This window comes from Dromaius novaehollandiae, chromosome 11 (genome assembly GCF_036370855.1).
Source record: "Dromaius novaehollandiae isolate bDroNov1 chromosome 11, bDroNov1.hap1, whole genome shotgun sequence".
Classification (NCBI taxonomy): domain Eukaryota; kingdom Metazoa; phylum Chordata; class Aves; order Casuariiformes; family Dromaiidae; genus Dromaius; species Dromaius novaehollandiae.
In genome coordinates, this window is record NC_088108.1 from 24,614,670 (window position 1) to 24,637,297 (window position 22,628).

Consider the following 22,628-nt stretch of genomic DNA (forward strand, 5'->3'; position numbering starts at 1 on the left):
ATTTGCTTTCTGCTGAATACCAAAACCTGAAAATGCTTCCATCTAAATAGCATAGTTCCAGCAAATCACATTGCCAAGTATTCACAAACTCATCATGTTTACTTTTTCCAATATTTTAATTTTGCAATTGCAAGGTATTAACTATATGTTCCTTTTTTTTTTTTTTTAACTATTGCAACTTGCTTGTTAAGGAATTATTTTTCTCTTCTGCACTGCTACCATTCTGTTGATTAGAGGTTTGTTGCTTTCGTACTATGTCTGTCTCCTTCAGGCAATTAATGATTACAGACAACTCTCTAACCTACAATTTTAGGGGAAGGTTATCGAGAAGGTGATGTGGCAACAATTATAATTGTTTCTTTAGCTTAGAAATGTCCTTGGTCTTTGTTGGCCAGACATCAGGTACTGGGAGTTAGAGTGGAAGTGGTGCTGGTGTCCAGGATGAAAGACGCTTTCCTGTGTTACACACAAATTATGCCAGTCTGTAAGAGTCTGAGAGAACATTGTGAAAGGTGTCAAACTACTATTTAATTCTTAATAAAATGTCATTGTGAATTGCACCTTTCCCATCACGGGCAGAGATTGACCTTTGTAGGCTTGAGAATGGATCCCCTTGGATGTCCATGGAGAGCACCTGCGGCTGGCAGCGGAGCAGCTCATAACTCCTGTAATGATTTTAGAAGCTCAAGAGCCCTCGCGAGCCGGAGCATCTTTGGTTTCAGATGGCAGGAGAACACACGTTTGTTTGTCCAGCCGTTTGACTGAAAATAGATAAGTCGAACAATTTGTATTGCAGATTGGGTGTTATCTTTCAGTGTGGGGAAGAGTTGTTTATGAGCCTTTAATGGAAAAATTTAAATTTAGTAACATCATTAATAATAATTTGAAGGAAGCAGTGTGAGCACCCATGCACCTGAAAGAAAAATCCAAAGTACAGCAATTGTTTGCATGTTGTATGTAAGTGATTCCCCATTACCATTAATGGCAGCTGTGTTCCCACATCAAGGGGACACTCCTCATCAGAAGTTGGATACCAGTGGATGCGTATGAGCAATTTGTACTGAAATTTTTCATGTTTTGCCAATTTAAAACCATGGAAACATCACAATGTTCTTTTAGAAATGACTCCATGAATTAATTGCAAATTACTTATTAATGAAACAAATATTCAGCTGTCACTTGAACTAAACTACAGGATATGCTTAAGGATTATTTTTTGAAGAAACACTTTTGTGTTTGTTTGATCTGCATAGTGTTAACAGCAGTAAAAAAAGAGGAAAGTATTTGGTATTTGGAATGGAAACTTGAAACTGGCAAAAAGAAGAATATGAGAAAAACATCAGCAAATAACTGCAAAATCAGTGAAAAGCGTAAAGAAATAGCAGATCCCTAACAATGATGTTGGGAAATCTACCCCCTTGCCCCCAAGCCTAGTTGGGCTATGAATAGAGAGTGAAATACGGCAATACAGGTCAGGAAATCGAGTTGTTTTCGCAGTGGTATTAATTCATCCACATTCCATGCCCTATAAAATGAGCATGCAACAATTTACCTCATACAGGGTGGGTAAATGTTTGTAAATGACCCAGATTCTCAAATAAAGGCAAAATATTATCTGTAGTTTCAAAAAATTTTAAGAAAAATACACTGGTAATTGGCAGTGTTTGTTATTGTTCCAGTGGATTCCTCAAATCTCTGGGCTTGGTGTGTGATGAAGCCGCTCCAGTGCTGAACGCACACATCTCGGAGCAGTGGCTTGGTTCATATCCCACTTTAAATGGCTGGACAGTGGCGAGCCTAATGGAGCCTTAATGGGTGACTGTGGTGCACCCAGGGGGGATTTTTTCACCAGAGCTGGCAGGCGGTTTGCTGAAGCTGTGCATTTTTTCTAAATGCTCTCAGCTGCAAGGGGCAGATATAAATAGGTAATAAAGCCTTTACTCTCTTTGCTGCACTACTGATGCTGTTTACAAGACCAGAAACATGGGTCAGTATATGAATGAGGCAGATACGCCTGCATTTTGAATAAATCTCAGGTGTCCTTGTGCTGTTGCTGCTAAATTATTTACCATTCGGCAAATGTGTGCCTGCATGAGATGTTTAAAGGAGGGTATTTGAGGTGAAACCCTATCGGTTTACCCAGAACTAACACTGGAATATTCATTATCATGTTAAATCTAACCAAAATGAAAATGAAGGCTTCAACTGATCAAGTGCTAGCATAAAAGGCTTCTTTGGTGGCAACCCATGCAACAGAGATCTGAATATAAAATCTAGTAAGTGGAAACCGTTCTCTTTATGGTAAATTTGCCTTCTTGGAAGTTATGAGAATTGACAGATTTAAATTCTGTTTTAAAACTGTGGTGGATTGTGTAACTTTCTAAATAGCCATAAGCAGTACTAGATTTGTACACATCACAGGTGCTCAACCTCAGCCATAAGCTTCATTCACAATGTCCCATAAAATAAAAAATACAGATTTGATTTCCAAAGAATGACATGTTTCTCTCAGTATAATGCTAATTTTTGTGTCCTCTTAGATGTCAGTTATTCATGACATCACTAGGTGAGCTATAAGAAAAGTTTATGTAAAAACAATTATTCATGATCAGAATTCTTCATCTTTTCGTTGTCATCTCTGTTTACTGAACTATCTGAAAGGTTAACTGCAGGGTGAAATGTTAGTGGGAGCCAGGCATCGCTCTTTGCATAGGGTCTGTGCATGTGTGTGGGGAGTATTTGTGAAGCTTGTTGCCCCGTAACGACTGTCTCGCTGAAAGATTTTGCAGGATTGGTACAGAGGGCTCCTTTTTTAGAGTGCTGATGCAAACAGAGAAGCTCCCACTTCCTCTCAAGTTCCTGTTCAAATAGAATGAGCAATATATCTTCTGGATCTACCGACAAGGGTTGCCTTCGTGCTGTGCTGCCCCAGAGGTTCCCAGGTAGCAGGTGTATCTGAGGAGCTCTTTGGAGTTTAGGTTGCAGAAGAGTTCAGTGAAAGTCAGTGGCATTGGCCAACAAAGAGACAAGAAGTCTTCCATACCTCTCTCCCTCTCTCTCACATGGATTCTGTTGAATTTAAGAGTTGATTTAAATCTTTTTCTCTGAGAGGCAGAGGAAGTAATAGAAATGACGAGACGAAGCGCTTTGAAATGCTACCTCTTGAGCAGGCTGTTCCATCAGGGAACGGGAGGGCTGTTTGCTCTGTTCCACTTATGTTCTGTAAATGAGCCTCAGACCAAAATGACATTGTGAAAGCAAGATTTGATGGAGACCAGCATATACAGAAAAGGTAGAATAAACCTGTTTCTCTTAATGCTAAGAATGGTGAATCACTCACAATTAATAATTTATTGAAATATGCAATTGCTTGCATCAGCACAAAGAATTTTACAGAAAAAAAATAAGTTCCTCAATCCCATAATATTTGCAACAGACTTCCTACTCTGGCAAATGGCATGTAAGTAACATGGTGTGATCTAAAGCCAGGCTTGCTTCGCCATAAATGAATTGATAAATCTTGATTTGGAGCTTGGTTGCAATGAAATGTTAATCTTCCAGAATATCATGAACTTTTTTTCATAGAACGCTAAAGATACTTTATGGCATATTCTTCTCTTTATGCCTCCTGTTTTCATCTTTAGTTGTAAATGTACTTAGTGAGGAAGAGTAAAACATAAACATACTGTAGATACAAATGTGCCAAGCACCTTCAGCTTTCACTGATGCTTGCAGAGAGCAGAGACAGAGTGAAATATCTGTAACTATAACTGAGAGACAAAAAAACAATCTATGTTTAATCAACATTTAAAGGGGAATTACATGTGCCACAAATCCCCTTTTATATTGCACTTAAAATCCCCTTACCTGCCCTTTAGTTTTCATGGTTTGCCTTATCTTCAGTGTCACTTAATCATATTTCAACAAGATTTGCTTCCTCATTGCCCATCTGCTCTTCCTTTCTAGTTCTGCATTAATGCCAGAACACCATCCCAATAGTTTCCTTCTACCATGCTTTGATGTCATACATCCAGAGATTTGGATTTTTTTCATTCAGGTTCAAACAGGAAAAAAAAAGTACCTGGTTTGTGGGAGTGACAGATTTTATTTTCAAATGTAAATGGCTGTTGCTGGAGCAAGAGCTGTGGGAATAGTGGAGGGCAAACAAAAGTCTCGTTTGACCTATTGAAGGCTGTGTGAGTATTGCCCATGAGCTGACAGCATTGATGGGCACCCAGTGGCCATCCTCTGCCCCACTAAAGTTGGTGGCAATGCTTCTGTTGATCCCAGGGAGAGCAGTATTCAGGCATTGTGCTTTGTGCCAAGTCTCTGCCAATGTGAGGTTCTTCCTCCAAACATGTTACAAAATTCTTAATCAACGAGTTAAGAGGGCAAGGCGATTGTCTCCTCGTGACACCACTGATGCTTGTCTCCTTGTGACACCCGCTTCGCTTGTGTGGATTGCCTAGTTAGATGTGTGTGTATTGAATGAGAAACATTTTGAGAGTCTTGGTATGTTTTATTAAGTATTGAATTAGTGATCTTTGTGTATTTATTTGTATTATTTTCAGAGTTAAGGAAGCCCTTGTATATTGTATCTTACTAGTTTAGGAGATTAATGATATGAATAGATCTCTTTGTAAGGGGAGTGTTTTGGATTTTCTTTCAGTGTTGACAGGAACTCTCCCAAAGCAGTTATGTTCTGCCTTCGGTGCTTACAAACTTAAAAAAAAAGTTTGTTTTTGATATAAACTCCTTCTAGGTTGTCATGTAACTGTGAGTTAGTTCCTGGATCATTGATCTGAATAGGTCTGCAAGTATGGCTGGGGATATTATCCTCTCTCTCACATCACTCACTTTGCTGGGAATTAAGTTCTCATGATAATTCTTACATAAATTTGATTTTTAAAGATAGTGAATGTTGGCAGTGACCAATACTTGAACCTTGGTTCTTGGATGATGTTTTAATTACATGTTAAATGTTTTTATAAAACAGCCCTGAAGCACAGCTGATGCACGTTCTGAGGAGCGGGAGCAGAACTGTGTCAGCAGAAGTCATTCGTTCTATTTCCAAATAATATTTTCATCAGGTCTTATGGAGCAGAGCACAGAGTTGCTCTGTTACAGAAATCCAGAATATTCTCTGTAGAGTGGTTAGAGTTAGAAGCTCAGATGTTTGTTCCTGCTCAGTGCTATCATGGCAAAATACAGCAGAAATAAGTTCTTCTGCTAACGCAGTGCTCCATGGTTGGCCCATCAACCACCAGACCTTGGCCTTCCCTGCACCAAAGAATGACTCTTGAATTTCCTCAACAAGAAAGCCCCAAAAGGGATGTGATATGAATGGGTCAAATTCTGCAATTCTTGAATGGCAAAACTTCACTTTACGATTTGCATATTAAACTGAATGCCTTTGGGCAGGTGTTGGGTGAACTGGCTTTGATGTAGACCCAACAAACCAAAAAGAGACAGGTGCTACCAGAGTACAGGTAAAGAAGGATGCCAGGTAATAAGTGGAGACCAGAACAGAAGGGTCCCTGGGACATATTCTTAAAGGACTAGTTTAGAAAGGGAAATGGTTGCTTGGAGAAAGATTAAAGAGCTGATGTTCAAGACAGGTGTGACAGTGAGAGAGAAGACACGAGGGAAGACTGGGAAGAAAGCAGAAGTGAGTAGGGGAAGCTGAAGCAGAGGCTGTTTCTGAGGCTGACAGCTTGAGCAATGAGAGGAGAGGGATTGCTGGGCTTGGATTTGGTTAATGAATATATGTGATGAAGTAAGAAATGCACAGGTTGAGGGGGAAGATGGCTTTAAGAGGAAGTGCGGGGCAGACATCTGAAGAAGGTGAGAAGTCACCATATGGCTGGTCATGAGATCAATAGAGATGAAGGAACTACAAAAGAAAGAATGGTTTTAGAAGCGGAAACAGTGTAGTGAGAAATAGAAAATAATATGAACTGTACAAAGAACATTATTGATATTACTTACTAAAGACCAGCTTGTTTTATATCTTATAAATGGCTTCTATTATAAAAAGTAGAAGGCAAGTTTTAAAAGTAGGTTTTAACTTCTATTTTGGTTATTAGAACAAAGATGGCTAGTTTTATTTTACTAGTATCTTGTAGGTAAACAAAGTGGAAAAATTTCAATGTGAAAAAGATACATGATTAACCATTAAAATTTAGTTTCACATTCAGCACATAAGAAATAAGAAAAGGATGGCAGTTAATACATTACTTTATTTTGCACTTGAAAGTACATGATTTCAGGTCTTGATCTTACAATGCTTGGCACATAGGCAGAAAGCTAGGAAGTCAGCCAGGCTTCCCAAGGGTACGCGGCTCTTCCTGCTTGCAATGCGTGTTGAGATTATGGCATTAAATAATAGAACCGCTGCCTTGATCAGGTACTAGCTCATTTATTATCTGTGCATGCTACCTTACACGGTGGCACTGTGATCATGGATTTAGAGACTGTAGCATTACCCTTGAAAGTAACAATAATAATAGCAACAATACTAATAGCTAGTAATAGTGAAACCATATTTTTTGGGTCAATTTTGTAGATAAGAGAGAGTTCATTTTTGGCCCAAAGCAATAGACACAGGCACCAAACAGGGAAAAACCTTTTAACAGAGTAGAAATATTCAGTCGTGAGCTGTAAAAGAAGGTTGAGTTGAATATTGAGAAAAATTCAAAAAGATAAAAACGATTTCAGTTTGGTAGTTCTTCACTGGTTTTGCAGTTTGGCAGCTGTCAACATCTCAAAATATCATCTCACCCAAACTGTTGAAAGAAAGAAACCCTTTGATTTTTCCCTTGAGACTCTGAAGCTGAAAATGGACTCTTTGTAGTCTCAGCCTCGTTTCAGACAGTTTTTTTTTTTTAACATTCTTGCTGGCAGGAACAACTAATTCATAAATAGAGTCTCTGTTAATTAAATAAGTTTTATCGTTTTAACTTGCCTTTTAAAATGAAAAACAAAGTAAATCTCTAACATATTTTCTTCTTTATTACAAATCTTAAGAGACTAAGCATCACATTTCTTGCATCATTAATAATGCAAATTAGGTTTTGTTTGGATCTCACATAAGTTTATAGTTAGAAGTAAATATTTAATGCGCAGATCAGGAAATCAAATCATATATAGCATAAATTTTACTTTCTAGTTATTGACGTTAATGTAAGAAAGATTGGAAGCACTGTTGTTTCTGTTTATTTAACCTTTCTTGCTCTTGCTTTTCTTTCACTAGAACTCTTTGTAACTTGTCATTAAACACTGTTATATTCCTACAGTATCTGTTTTTACTATCTGTACAGTAGCCACAGCGTTCAGCATTTAATACCATTTTAAAGTAAAGGTTAAACATATATAGCATACTTCAGGCTATAAGGACTATATTTTTGATCCTGATTATTGGCAGGAAAACCAGGCGATTATTTAGAATAATATCTAAAAATTTGTTGACTTTGCATCAGTTTTTCTTAGTTTGCTTAATGAAGAAAGTCAGATAGCCAAATAAGATTAAACTTCACTTGAGGCTTGTATATTATGCATAGTAATACCTTATGAGGGTGAGTGCAAAATACTTTGACTTAATTACTTGTTAACACAGGGATAGTCTGCAATTAGTATATATATTCTATAATAGGGTATTTCACCCTTTGTTTTTATACATTAATCCTAGAAATATTATACCTCTTTTCATATGAAATGTCTGTAGGAATGATACAGTTGAAGTTTTGCAGGACAACCATATTGTCAAAACTGAAATATGTGGTAGTAGTGAAATTGTACAATTTAACTGAGCGTTGATATGTCTCTATTTTAAGTTAATAATGAATATAAACTATATACTACCCCTATAAATGAGAGACCTTCCCTGCATTCACACACACGTCCTCAGACAAATTACAGATGTTTTGCAGTGACATCTGTGCTTTCTGTCATGACTCAATTTATTTTTTTGTAGTGGATAACAAAAAATAACAAGTATTCTGTATTTTGTGCATGAAATCTGATAGTCAAAAAGACACAAGAGAGAGAATTCTCCAGTGATAAAAATTTAAATAGATCCATTTATCAATATGACAGAGATCTGACCTGAAAGTTAAAGTGTTTGAAAGTTAAGTGGGGTTCTTTAAAGGAAGTTGAAGTTGCACTACAGATTTGCTGTGGCTTCTGTAAGTTATTAAACCAAAATAAATCATTGGCAAAACAATAAATTGCCCATATCATTCCATCTAATAGCTTCTGGGAATATTAAGTACATTATCCACACTTGAGATGTGTGAAGCCTTTTCCTTTCTTACACTTTTGTTCTTCTGCTTGAAAACATTCACACCGTGGTTGGTTTTATGACAGACTTGGTACAAAATTGCACATATGAGTACTTTGCCAGATAACTTATTTGGACTAGGGTTGTGGAGAAATAGGAGTGACGGCATTGCTTTAGTGTCAGCTTTATTAGTTGAACTTTGCAGGTGGGGTCCTGTGCGTCTAATCACTCTCTTGGGGATTAGGAGGGAAAAAAAGCACTAATATGTTTACAGCAAGAAGGGAGAGAACATCGTGGTGCTCTTTGCTCTCCTCAGGAGTCCGCGGAAATATTTCCGTGCTGTGAATCTGCGGGATGCAGAGGGGAGCGTGGAGCTGCGGGGCACGGCGCCGGGAAGCAGCTGCTCTTCGGGGCATGCTCCCCTTTAGCACTGGCAGATCGGGGAGCGAGGAGCCATGTGGTGCTTAATGCCGCCTGCCTAACGACGCAGCGTAGGCCCTGCTCCGCGGCGGTGACCTTCCTCGGAGAGGGGGCCGGTTTGCAGCGGTGGGGGGAGGCCCAGCGGCTGCGGGACCCGCGTGCCGGAGGGGAGCTGGGGTGGCAGGGCAGCTCTGCTCGTGGGGGACCTGGATGCGTGAGGCTCCGCGGGCTTCGGGGGGTTACGGGGGCATACCCCCTACCCACAGCTTCCCCACCGAGGAGAGAATGAGTCTGGTTCTCTTTGGCTTGAAAACGACACAGATTTGAGACTATTTCCCCTCCTGCAGATTTTTCCATGGAGAGAAGCATAGAAGACATTACTATTTATAGTGCACAGTACGTGTGCCCAGCATGACACCCACTGGCTTTTCCAGCAAACTTCCTACCGATTTGGAGGGGGGAGGCTTTCCATGCAGTGTCTGTAGCCGGCTCTGGCCCCTCCGCTGAGACAGTTGTCCTGGAGCCACCCTGGCCCGTCTGGCGGCTGGGGCAGAGGGGACGTGTGGGAGCGCGTGCCGTGGTAGCACCCACCTTCCCTCGCAGCGCGTACAGGAGTCTTCGCCTTCTCTTTAGATTAATATAATTTCCCCCTGCCATGGAGCTGATCAGAAGGCCCAGGGTCAAAGGTAGTTATGTTTATTCATATGCAGCTATGTTTTCTCACAGATGAAGTGAGACTTCAAGGGGAGGGAGACGGATTGACTTAAGGCAATGAAGTTAGAAGGTGTTTGCTGCAGAGTTTGATCTGGAGATGGATTACTTGTCCATGGTGAGAGCATGGACAAACCTTTCCAGAAATACTGCATTTGCCTACCTGCCTCCAGGCAGGAGTCTGTGTTCCTAGGTAGGTATTTCACTCCTGCCTTCATGGTGCCTGTGTAGGTACAGTCCAGTTGATGTCAAAACAGCAAAAATGTTGCTGCTTTGCTGTTTATTATCCAATATTTCCAATACCATAAGGCCTTCATGCCATGCCATAAGGCACTGAAAGATATTCTTGCAGTCCCGCCTGTGATTGAATACAGGTACTCTCATAGCAGATACCTTGTCGGAGACTGGATGGTGGCAATTTATGAAAGTTGCTTTTATGACTCGTGTTACAGCAGAGTGGCCTAGAGGCCCTTCATGGACACCGGCCTCGAGCTCAGGGCGCGTGCATACACAGTAAGTGTGCCTCTGTCCTGAGGAATTCGCAGGTAAATAGGCAGGACAGCCAAAGGGCTGAGGAGAAGTAAGGACATGGAAAAGAGCACTGATTTAGCTAAGGCCTTTTAGGAGGTCTGTAAGCCGACAAGGACCGCTAATAGGACCCAGGTTTCCTTATTGCTTGCTCAGTGCCTGACTGCTAGGTCACGCCGCATCTCTTTTTTGTTTATGGATTCAAAAAATCAGAACATCTTCATCTAAGCTTGATTCTTGATATGAAAAAGATAGCTGACAATGGTAATAAAAATAACAGTAAGCAGTTGGAAAGGCCCAGCTCAAATCGTGCTCTGTCAACAGCTTTGCAATCTGTATAAATATGAGAGGAAAGACAAACAACTCTGATTTCTCTTTAAGAATGTGAGTATCCATTGTCATAGATTTAAATTAGGATGTTTTACTTGTACTGTATGTAAATTCATTCTTGGCAAATAACCCATGTCCACTAATGCATGTGTATTTTGGGTCTGTATAGTTTTGGTCTCTGCTAAATACAATGAAATTTGATAGCACACAGAAATACTTGCATGGAATGTCAAATTTTTTGTATGTGCTTCTCACATATCCATAAAAGAGTTTACACATTTCTAATTACTCATTCAAAAAGAGACTTTGCAGCACTTTTAAAAGAGAGCCAATTTTTTCCCTACTGCGTTCTGTTTTTACAGCTTGTGGAAAGCTTATTTAACGAAAGTTTAAGTAATCAGGGAAAGTCATTTCTGAGAAAAGACTGACAGATATGAAGCCTCTTTTCACACTTCATAAGAGGTGGAGATAGTAGACATAAAATTTACAACTGAATAGTACTCTGTTTAGCTTAAGTTATAGAATTATTAGTGTTTCAGGCAGTAGATTCTAGAGAGGTTAAGTATTTTAAATGATTATATATACGTTGTTTAGCTGAGCTACAAGTGTGCAGTAGTAGTAATAACCTACCCCTCCAAACCTAACAACCTGTGTGCTCCCATGGGGCTGATGCTGCTCTAAAAATATGTGATTGGAGCTGACTTAGCTTCATGGTATATTAATAAAATACTAATGATGTGTGTTCCTCTTTAGAGAGGCTTACCTCTGGTTATGAGAGTATGAACTCCATGAAAATGGACAGATAGGACATGTCAGATGTGAGATGAGTCACTAGGAGATTGGCTGGGTCATCGTGTCTGTCCCAGCTCCTGCAGAGCACTCAGTTCTTATGGAGGTCAACTGGTAATTTTACCAAATTTTGCTCAGCAAGAGTAGTGCTGTTGATGCAACTGTGTCTTCCGGGCTGCAGGCACTGGTGGTGTGCTCCAGCTGTGGCTGGGCCAAGCTGGGCCACGGAGAGCCCATGGGATCTGCTGAAGGAACCACCAAGATCTGCTGTGGGAGCACACGACTACGAGTGGCCCAGCTATCGAGTGCCTGAGAATAAGTGGTTTCTTCCACAGGAAATGACCAGGTATGTGTTAAAGAGAGCTGAAGAAAAGAGGAAGAACATGGCTGTATTGTGAGACTGAGCAGTTTGTGAAAATTTTCCATTTCAGCTCGTACAAACGTGCATGCCTTTTAGAGATAGTAATAAGCATTTGAGTGTGAATCTTGCTAAATATTATGAGATGCCCAGATGTTGTGGCAACGGATAACACATACAAATACTTATCACAACATATAAATAAGCAAACAAAAACAATTACTAAAGGCACTTAAATGTTAAGCGCTCTGTATCATCTTCTCATCACCAATTTTTTGCAGTGCTTTAGGTATAACTGCTCACCCAGGAACAAACAGCAGAAAGATACTGATAGTTCTTTAAAATAACATAAATCCTATGAGCTGGAGTCTAGTCCCACTGAAATTACTTTGGGTTTTGCCATTGGTTTCAATAGAATGAGGCTAGGACTTTGTATTTTCCAAATCAGGGGCATATCATTCATCCTCATTGTGGCAGACATGTTATAACATTAACACAGTGAAGGGGCTCACCATACAAGTTACATCAATATGCAGTTTAAATATGTTTAGTGTAATGTTTATATCTTTTTTATTCACTTTTATGCGAGCCTAATACAGCCAGCCTCATAAAGCTCACTCTTGCACCAGATTAAAGTGGTGTCTTTGTAACGTTTACTGGTTGCTCATAAATCACGGTGGCACTTTGTTACTGTCCACAAGCAGTTTTTTGTGCTAAAGGTTTCAATCATTAAGATGTACAGTATTATCTCAGGCATAGTTTTAGTCCTGGAGAAATTATGCTGAGAGATGCTTTTGTATGTATGGCATTTGTAGAAAATAGTGTGCCTACGTTTGAAAGCTGATACATATGATACCATTAGCTGCTGCATTAACAAGCACTTTAACTAAATATACAGAAAATTCTCTTGTGTATTTATGCCGTGCAGTAAAAGTACTTATCACACCAGTTTGCAAATACCCAGTGTTTACCTTAGATGTCTATTTCATCTCAATTTAAGGTTTTCTGGGCTTTGAACACTTAGATTTCAGGTACAAATCTCAATTTCACGAGAAGTGCCCTGATTTGTCAGACCCTATAGGTTTTCAGCTTTGGTTATAATACCAACAATTCCTAAATCCTATTCAGTTCCCTCTAAAAACTGTATTCTGAACGCATTCAGTGATCCTGCATTCAAATGGTTAATTTGCACTATGTTCTGTTAAAGAAAAGGAAAACTGTCACCCTGTCATTTTAGAGTCTGACACTAAGCTTGTCAAAAGAGACAGCTGTTAAACTGAATTACTGTTGACATGCAGAGAAACGGCCCTTGCCAGATGTAAAGGACATCTGCGGCAATGAAGTGGTACAGGGTGGCTTTTAAAATGTGGTCATACTGGTATTTGAATAGAGCGTCTATGGCATTAAAACGTGGCCTTGACTCAGACAGTTTAAGGCAGCGAACCAGAGCCAATGAGAATCACAAAGAAGTGCTGATCTGTTGCTATATCCATAACTTATGCATGAATATGAAAACAGTGCAGTGTCAAAGCTATTAAGCTCTTATCTTGTATCCAGGAGGATGTGGGTTTAAAACACAGTAGGAAATATTTTGTATTTCTAGGTCCTTGAATGTGTGGATAGGTGAGGTGTAAATTCGTAAGGTGGATTATGCAGGGAATGAATAGAAATAAGTCTTCTTGTCTTCAACTAACAACTGTTCAGACAAGAATTGCAAAGGGCATTAAGCTTATGAAGTGAGTGCGGGATGTGCCTAGCCAACGTTTCCGATAAGGCTGCCTGCATGTCGGGCGGGCGGGCGGGTGGTGGGGAGGCTGTCCTTTGGAGAGGAAAGCAAATAAAAATGGAAATAGCTACATGGAGATGCCTGTAAAATTTTGTCCATATATCTTAACGTGATTTACATAAAAAAGTCGGGCTACCAATTTCATTTTGTAAAAAAATGTAGATATTATGAATATTTTATAATTTAGTGATTGAACTGACAGTAGGGAATTCTGCACATTATGTAAGTGTGTGAGTCTTTGATTTGCATGTTTTTAGGGTAGAAATAAAGCTGTTTTGGAAAAAAAAATGTATCAGTTAAGCAATTTTGCTAAATGTATGAAAAATGAAATGTTATGAGATGAAGCATGTATTCATTATGAAATGAAATTGATGTTTGAAGCTAAAAAAAATTGAGGCCAAACATCATTTTGAATATGTTAGCAGATCATATCTTGATGATTTATTTGTATGTTTAGTGGTGGCAGAAACCAAAGAGTTTGCCATCTGTAGGGAAGGAGGCAAATGATGATATTTCTAAATCATTTGGGCTAAACTGCTCCTTTCTGCCTGAAAACAGCAACAACAATTTGTTCCAGGCAGCAAAAATGCTAGAAGTGGCAGGTGTGAGAGGTGAAGGGGTTTTCTCTCTTTGTAGGAAGGAAGTTCTGCTTCCAAAGTGTCTTGGTTTTGAAGGCGCAGGTGCATCCTCTATCCAAAAAACCTGACTTTAGGCGAGGCAGACCGGTTCCCCTAAGCTGAGGGCGGTGGAGAGGGGCCGCTGTTGGCCTGTGCTGCCCCGCCGGGACCGGGGGACCCAGCGCCCAGCCTGCCCTGACGGCCTCCAGATTGTGCAAGAGATTGATGGCAGCCGGGAGGTAGTGACGGGACCCCGCGCGCGCGGTGTCCTGCTATCTATCGCCGCTGCCAGCATGGACCGCATGGCCCTTGCACGTGTCGTCAGTGGCCTTCTCACCAATCCAGATGGCCGTAGCGAGCTGGATCACGGCAGGAGGCAGCTTTACAAATACAAATATCTGAGATTTAACATGGGCCATCCTGTAACTGCATTCATCAACAGCTGCTGCAGGTCTTCCATGTATAAGAAAGACATTAAGTAGTGTCAGCATTTAACTAAGATGGCACTGTGCAGCAAGCAGGCGGCGAGTAGCCGTTGCGTTGTCCTGCGGTCTCCGGGAGTCTGTGACTCCGGCACGTTCAGTGAGGAGCAGTCGACATGACTGTGCTGACGCGGAGCCTGGGCAGGCAGCTACGTTTTGGGGTTCAGGAGGTTCAGATGGTGGTTCCTCAAGCGTAGCCTGTGTATGGGGACAGCGAAGCTGCTTGACCACAATTCAAAGGCAAACCAATGACAATTAACTCCTGGCTAATTCTGTCCAGCATGTGCCCTAAACTGTATACATGAGGAAAACTTTGTTGATGGTATCGCTGCATTAATGGAGACATTACCTGGTGGCTCATTTCTCATCCATTGGGCTTTGAGAAGATCTCTGTGACAACTATGGGAAAGTAAGTCTAAATAAAAATGTTAAATTCAGGAAGTTGTGAATGTATTTCAGCTTCTGGAGGACAACAAGGCAGATGGCTGCCTCACAGGAGTGCCACCATCTCACAGAGCCCTTGTGCGTCCTCCAGGGATGGCTGGGAGCCGCAGGACACCATGTGTGAGCTTCCAGCCTGGGAGGAAGGGAGAGACAGACCCAGGAGGGAGTTCCCGTGCAGTGCGGTTCCTTTTCTGCCGTGCCGCTCGGCTTCTGTGCGTGCCATGCTCTGCGCTGAGCCAGCAGCATCGCTGCTTGCGTGTGCTGCAAAGGCAGCACCCTCTAAACACCGTTTCTGTGGCTATGTCGGGATGGATTTTGGGGCAGTCATTTTCGTCCTGCCAATTTTACAAGAGTTATTTGAACAAAATCTTAAATACCTCTTCCTCAGGATGTTATTTTGTGCTGTAATAAAGAAGGCTCTGAATTTACGCTGTCAGTGGACGAGGTTGAGCTGATGCTCAGTGTGGGAGGTTTTATCCAGTGCAGACTTGTCTGTTTACACAAGTTTAACTGTGTTGTAATTGCTAACTTTTTACAAACAAGAACGAGGTGGAATATTTAAATAAACAGGTACAATTGTATTACTAGATGGCAGTTTTTTCTGTGATAGATCATGTAGTATCATTAATTTATTAGAGCGTATTATGAAAAATCTGTATCTCCTAAGCTCATTCATACAGCTTCAGATTTTGATTAACACCAAAACAAAATAACTAATCTATAAATTATAATGCATGATTTAAATGATGTATAAATGCATTATTTGTAAGTCATTGCAAGGATCAACAGTGCAACATATACAATTTAAAACTTTTTAAAAGTATTTTACCAATGTAATAATAACACATTATGCAGCTGTTTTTGTGAATATTTTCACCACACACTCAGTTGCAATAATCAAACAAACTAAGAAAAAAACTGTGTGACATCAGCCATTTGAAATTCATCATATAATCAGTCCCAGGTCAAAAATTAAAATTCATGCATTCATCACAGAATTCGGCCTTGAAATCTTTACATGTGGTCAAACAAGCAAATTCCTGTCCTTGAAGTCATCCCCAAATTCCTATTTGTGGGTATGTTCCTACTTACCTGTTTGTTGATGTTGCAAAGGGATCTTTCTTTCTCTTTTTATTCAAATCAACAAATGAAACTTTCTGAGTTTCGTGTGTCTCCACTGGAAGATGATCTCTGCCTGTTTTATGTTGATGCAGCGAGCAGGGCTGAATTACTCCAGCTGAAGATCTACCCACCAGCATTAGCCTCCCACAGAAGTATCACAGACACCACTGGGGCTAGGTCAGTGACACGCGGAAAAGAATGCACAATGGCTTATTATCATCCATCCAGTTGTTCGGGAAACCAGTGATCTCCAGGGAATGAAATAACTCCATGTTATTTTTAAATGCCATATTTCAAATTGCTGTTTCTAATTCAGTTTTTATGTAGCCTGATAACTGTCCATTACTGTAAGAAGTATCTCACATAAATGGAAGTTATTCTATCCAAGGTCATCGTGTCTCAGTTTCCTTAGTCAGGCTGTCTTGTATTATTAGTGCTTGGTGAGTACCATCAATGTGCTTGGAGTTTGACTGTACAAGTTGCACAGTGGAAGATGTGGCTGTTGTCCCTAGAGGTTTGCAGTGTGAAATGAATTAATAGCACCTTTCGGGCTAGATCTGAATGACCAATTTATTTTTTGAATTTAGCATCTTCCCCTTCTTAGAGGTATTGTGATTTCTAGGAAAGTTTTCGTGTATAAAGGTATTCTTTTTTTTTCTTTCTCTATGATACGAAATATTTATTTGCAAACTGAGGTGGCTGTTACCATTCCTTGATGTTCATGGCGTATTTCTAGCAAAAGTCTAAAATTCTGCTTTCAAGGATGTCAACAACAAAGGGCATGTCTCACAGAGATAAAATGAGACTAATGCAGATAAACAGCCTTAGAATGTATTATATCCTTATTGCATAAAGATGAGCATGATAGGAACTCTTCCCAGTGTTGAAAACCATTACAGGATCTAAGATATACCTGTGTGCTGTAGCTACATGTATGGTCAAAATATGAGGTAACATTTACTCTGGATTTGTGCAATTCAGTTACTGCAGGGAGGCTGGGCTCTTCATAAGCTATGATTCCACCATCTCCTGAATACTTTTAGTGGTGCAAAGTCTTCTGTGATCCAAGATAATTTGCAAGGTGACTAGTCTTAATGTAAGCTCACGAGGAATTATATTGTTTCTTTAAAGTAGCTCTCCCCTTGTGTGCAGCTCTTGAAGGGCAGCTGCAACCTTATTTGTTGCTGACTGAACTGGTAAACCGAGTTCATAAATACGCTGGTATATACCCTGCGTGACTTCAGTTAAAGAAGAACCGGAGATGTGCCAAGGAGGATGTGGGCTCCTTTTTCATCTCTGTTTTCACTGTGTGTTCCATGTTTTGATGTCTGTTTCATTAGAATTTAGTTTTTTTGTAGGCACTGTGAAAAGCCAGGTAATATCTTTAGATATATCCCATGCCCATAAAAGCATCTTAACATTAATTTGGTGGATACAGCCAGCTTTTCCAAACATCAGCCTTTTCTCTGTTTAACCATAAACATAGGTTTTCTACTCTTCCTGCTTTGCAGTCGTACTAGAAATACCATTCATTACACTGAACCGATTGACCATGCTCTGAATCGAAGTTTTCTTTAAATTAAATGGAAAACCCATTTACTCTATGTTTTCTCGTATAATTAGCTATCATCATCTTATAGGTAACTTCCTTTCTGACAAAAGAATAGAGTCTTGATTATTTTTGCTTTTTCGATTTGGATTTTTCATACTTTATAAAAGCTGTAGGCATAAGTAAAGATCAGGAAAGAGAAGTGCAGGTATTAGTAGTGCTCACTGGAATAGCTGATTTACAGAAATGGGAATCCCCTGGGGCTGCCTTTCAGCCAGATGACCAACACACTTAGCATTTTGTTTACTTGTCTGGCTACTTAGCACTTCTTACTGTTTCTCTTATATAAATTAATTTGCCCTATAAAGCACCCCTTGCAATAATCAATGAGTCATTGCATTAAAAACTTGCAGAAAAGATTAACTGAATAAAAAGCACGTAAGAGGTATTTTCAACTTTTTATTTCTGGTGACCCAGATATTTAGTGCTTGCTTTATGCTGAGTTCTCATAAGTTACAGGAAAGATTTTTACTTTGAACCACAGGGAGTTCAGATGGCTTAGAGAGTAGTGATATTTCCTAGACATACCAAATCCAGTTCATTTATCATCAGTATCCACAGGAAATAATAATCTGTTTATACATCACATTTCTCTGAGCTCTACAAGATTCTTGTTATGAATTCTTTCCAGCTGCTTTTCTCATTCCCACAGAAGAATTGCATGTGAAGGGTTGCCGCTTACCCATCAGTTACTCTAACAATTATTGACTGATAACCACTGGTAATTCCAACTCTGTGACAGTCTTTGATAAGGATTTTGTGTAGTTATTGTGCTCTAAAATATCGCTTCATCCGTAAGGGTCTTGAACTTTAGGTTGGGTCGCTGACACAGCCACCTTTTCCGGATCCTTGAATAGAAGGAGGTTAATAATATGGAACATTGAGCTTTTACATTTATAGAAATGCAGTGTGAAATGGAAAGTCAGTTCAAAACTCTTGCTTTCTATCACATGGGAGTGATTTTATCCTGTTGCCTTTTTTTAAGTGTTGTCTGCTGATGAGTTGCAGTTCAGGAGACAAGGAATAGAGGAAGAAACATCTGACACCTCAAGGTTTCTTTTATTTTGTCCAATGATTTCTGGAAAAAGTAAGTTAAGTAAAGCCATAAATTAAAGCAATTAGAATGAGGTAAGAGGCAGCTATCACCCAGCTCATTTCCTTCACATTCTCTGCACTACTGATTTTGGAGTCCACTGGCTTCCAGTCCCCCCGCCCCCAAATCACTGTTCACCTCTCTTCATTTCCTTTTATCTATTGTAGATTTATGTTTTCTTTAAGATCAGTATGTAATGGTCAGACTCGCCCCATGTAGCAAAGGAGATGAGCTGCTGCCATTCTGATTTAGCAAGTGATCAAATTAAAGTCATCGAGATTTCCCATTCTGGGAAGTTTCAAAACAGGAGTTGAAATCCTCCGGGAGCTGCAGACAGTCCCCTGCCTTCTTGATCATGAAACTGTTACTGTTGGACACTTAAGTGAGAGTGAGTAGCAAAACCCTCTGAAGAACATGTCAACAGTAATTACTTTGCTTTTAAAGTAACACAGGAAACAAGGAAAAAATAAGCAAAGAGAGGAAATGAATTTTCTATTCAGTTTTAAGGCAGCAAGAATTTCAGTAAATTTACCACATGTTAAACAATTAATATGTCCAAAGAACTGTAAAGTGTGACACTATAGAGGATGAATTCTTTACATTGTAGGTGGCCAGTAGGAATCTGAGTAAATGCATGATACTGCCTCTTGTTTTGGTTGTCAGCTAATAAGTTGCATTAAAAGTGGGGGAGATGCATTAAAGATCTTTGTAATACTGTATGTCCATGTAAGCAATTATAATTGCTATAGAGATGTTATGCTATGCTGTAGGGCAGGGAAGGCAGTACTGTAAGTGTATGCTAAAAAAAATTTGATCTGAAAGGGATCAAACCTGAGCCGTAAATGCATGTCTTATCCCCGCACTGTAGGTTTTTAGGGAAAAAACAAACTACATGCTATTAGTGCTGTATTGAATCTATTTGTTCTGTGAATCAAAAGCTGAATATTTTCCTTGCTCCTGTGTAATTTTATTGAAGTGAAATTATAGAAAGCCTCTGCTGTAGTATTTTAGCCCAATCTTTTTAGTACTTCAGGGGATCGATGTAAGTTACATAGTTGGCTTTTACTCTAGTTTCTCCTTCACCAGACTTTGCAAATCAATGAGACCGATGGATTATAGCACCATGGAAATCAGGCCCTAAATTTTGGTGCCTACAAAACACAGAAGAGGTTGAATTGTGGATATTTTGCCCTCAAACTATACTATATTCTTTGAAGACAATAGCAAAAAATCATATAAAATTGTCTCTTTATGCAGAGGTACTTTAATGTCAGAGGAGACTTGCTTCCAGCTAAGAAAGCATTTGTTACAGAATAAGAAATGTTTGATATAATATTGTATCAGGTAAACTTTGTTAATGCACAATGGTTCGTTGCTGATAATTTAAGAACTCCCAGGCTTTCAACAGCAAAAGGTCCTCGGTGAGTGGTAGGCTCAGTGGGAAAATGCAGTACCTACATTTACAGTAAGAGGAAAGGGCCTTGGGCAGGAGCAGTCCCACAGCCCATAATGAATTTTGGGAGCCCCAAACCACTGCTCAAGGATGTTAAAGAAGCAAAAGTGAACAGATGAGGGTATTTGGGGCCATAAATGTTAATTCCAAAGAATTTTTAATGTTAAATACAATGTATGTCCCAGGGCATGACCTCATCTAGCAACCCTGAAGTCAGTGGAAACTCATGATGTTGTTTGACATAAGGGAAGATAATCAGGTCTAGTGAAGGAGTCAGATCCCAAATGCTGTATAGGTCACACATATTTTCTACAATACATGGTTGTAGATTGCAATTGTTAGGAGAAGCGATCACTGGAGATTTCAGAAACAACTGAGAAAGACCCAGGCAAAAACAGAATGGCCAAAGCTAATGGATAAACTGGTTTCGTGTGATGAGATGATGCATACCAGATTGTAGGGAAAAACTGGTGCTTAAGATGAAGAGTTGTTGCATCCAAAGTCCGCCAGCCCTGGATGATTTCAGAAGTAATTGCAAAGTTGAACCTGGGAATAGCCACTGTTGAGAGAACAGCAAAGCCACCCTAGAAAGGCAGCAGAGGAATTTGACAACAAACTCTAGAAAGCAAATTTGGTGACACAAAGGGTGGAGGATGCTTGGACACCTGTTGTGGCAGCTGTGACTAAGCATGCAATGACCAGATCAGAGTGAATAATGAGAGAATCTGCTCATTTAAGAGTGTATATACAAACTCAGCAGGGACATGGAACTGTTTTGCTTTGTTTTACTGATAATATTGGAGTCATGTCTCTGACTGTGTCCTAGGGTGGGTTCAAAACAATTACTTATATAACACAGGATATATTTAAGTCAGGGAGGAATGGGAAGGGAGAAATGCATGTATCTCAATTTGTGATTAAGAAGCAAAATGAAATTATGTTTTTCTGAATAGATTTATTGATTTCCATTTATATAACACAGGGATATCCATCTCAAGGTCTGGATGCCCCTCGCAAAATTTGAGCTGCAGAGTAATCAATGAGTCAGATTAAACCACATATACATCCTGCCAGCTGCTGGTTCATACCCAAACCTGGGCGGTATTATTCTAAAAAATAAACTCACTGAAAATAATCTTAGTCAGTCCCATCTCCAAATATATGAGCCCATCTCTGAATGGCTCCAGCCCAGGAGCATTTCTTGGTTAATCATGATGCTATTGCACACGCTAGTTGTGCCAGACCCCTGGAAAGCCTTGGATCCTCCAAGCCCACCTCTTTAAGGGGTTTACTCCACCTGGATATCCCAGCTTTGCCCCTTTTCCATGGCAGAGTGGTGTCTCTGTCCCAGGTCTAATTCCCTTTTCGTGGGCAGCAGAGTTCAGCTTTGGTTCTCCTGGTCAGCTGCCATGGTCCACGCCTTGGCATAGCATGGCAGAGAGCAGGCAGGCGGGCAGAGAAGCCAAGTCTCTCTGAACTGAAGTCAATACTGACCTCCCGAATTTCCTTGGGAAGCTCACTGGGGACTGACAGGGAGGGTCCTGCTCTCCTTGCAACGCACTGCTTAGTGGACAGGCCTGTTCTGGGTTAGCTGCAGGGTTGAAGAGCCTGATTTTGAAGCGACACGTGCACGGCTGCAGCAAAATCCAGTCCATATGCGAAACCAAGTTCCACTTGCTGCTGTCTTCCAGAGCAGGGTAATATGCAGGAAAACATCAAGGGAAAATAAAGGGAAAAGAAAACCAACAGAACAGTTCACCAAGAAATAACGTGGCTCTTTTGCAACTGCCAGCATTGCCTACCTGATTCACGGATAATGGTATTCTATGCAGGAATAATCATTGTTTCTTTATTTTAAACTGAAAGCCATATTGAGGAACTTTGAATGTGAGGACAGGATTTGTGGGATGTAAATACCCGGTGGGTGCAGCCAATCAGCACAAAATGCCTTCAGAGGGAGTTGGAGCTCGGTCTTGATGCGAGCACACTGAGCTACAGATTCTCATGTGCAAGGAATAAATTACAGTAGAGTTTGTCAACTAATTTGGTGGAGGTATGAATTCTTTATCTATTAATCAATGTAGGCACCTGTAAAGGAGTCATCTCACTTTAGTTTCTTGTTTGTATTTAATTAGAGCTGATCTGATTTGATTGGAAAAAATTGAGGAACTTCTGAATATAGAGGTGTCAAATGGAGTATCATTGCTAGCACTTAGGGGGGCAATGGGTTAAGTAGTTTGGACTTTTTTTCCAAATGAACACCCGCAAAAACTTCCAGGGCTTTGAAATCTAGGAGTGACTGTCCAGCTTCTCTTACATTTCTCAAAGTTACTTGATCTGGGTGTGTGATAGAGAAAGGAGCAGGGCAAATGCTTATTTTTGGGGCAGCTTGTATGCTGCCCAAAATTCAGAGGTGTGTGGAGCTCTCGAGCCTCTGCAGTGCTGGGGGTGGAGAGGGGGCAGCTCATTGCCTTGTGCGTGTTTGGCTGTGCACCGTGGGCAGTTTTGCTCCTGCTTTTCCTTGCTGCCCCAGCACAAGTGGACAAAGCTTAGCTCTTAGTTTGTGGCTGAAACCTGGAGAGGTGGTTGGTGGCTGTTACACAGGGTA

The 22,628-nt window shown here is 40.3% G+C and overlaps 1 long non-coding RNA gene across 5 annotated transcripts in view; it reads left to right on the forward strand.

Moving 5' to 3' along the window:
• The window catches only part of LOC112989772 (uncharacterized), a 97,519-nt gene that overhangs the window by 61,413 nt on the left and 13,478 nt on the right, over positions 1–22,628 (forward strand). For 2 of the 5 annotated variants that reach the window (XR_010391106.1, XR_003260902.2), the window contains exon 3: positions 11,238–11,402. The exons of the other annotated variants lie outside the window; for them this stretch is intronic. This is a non-coding gene — a long non-coding RNA (uncharacterized LOC112989772). The remainder of the gene's footprint in view (positions 1–11,237; positions 11,403–22,628) is intronic. 5 annotated transcript variants of the gene reach the window in all.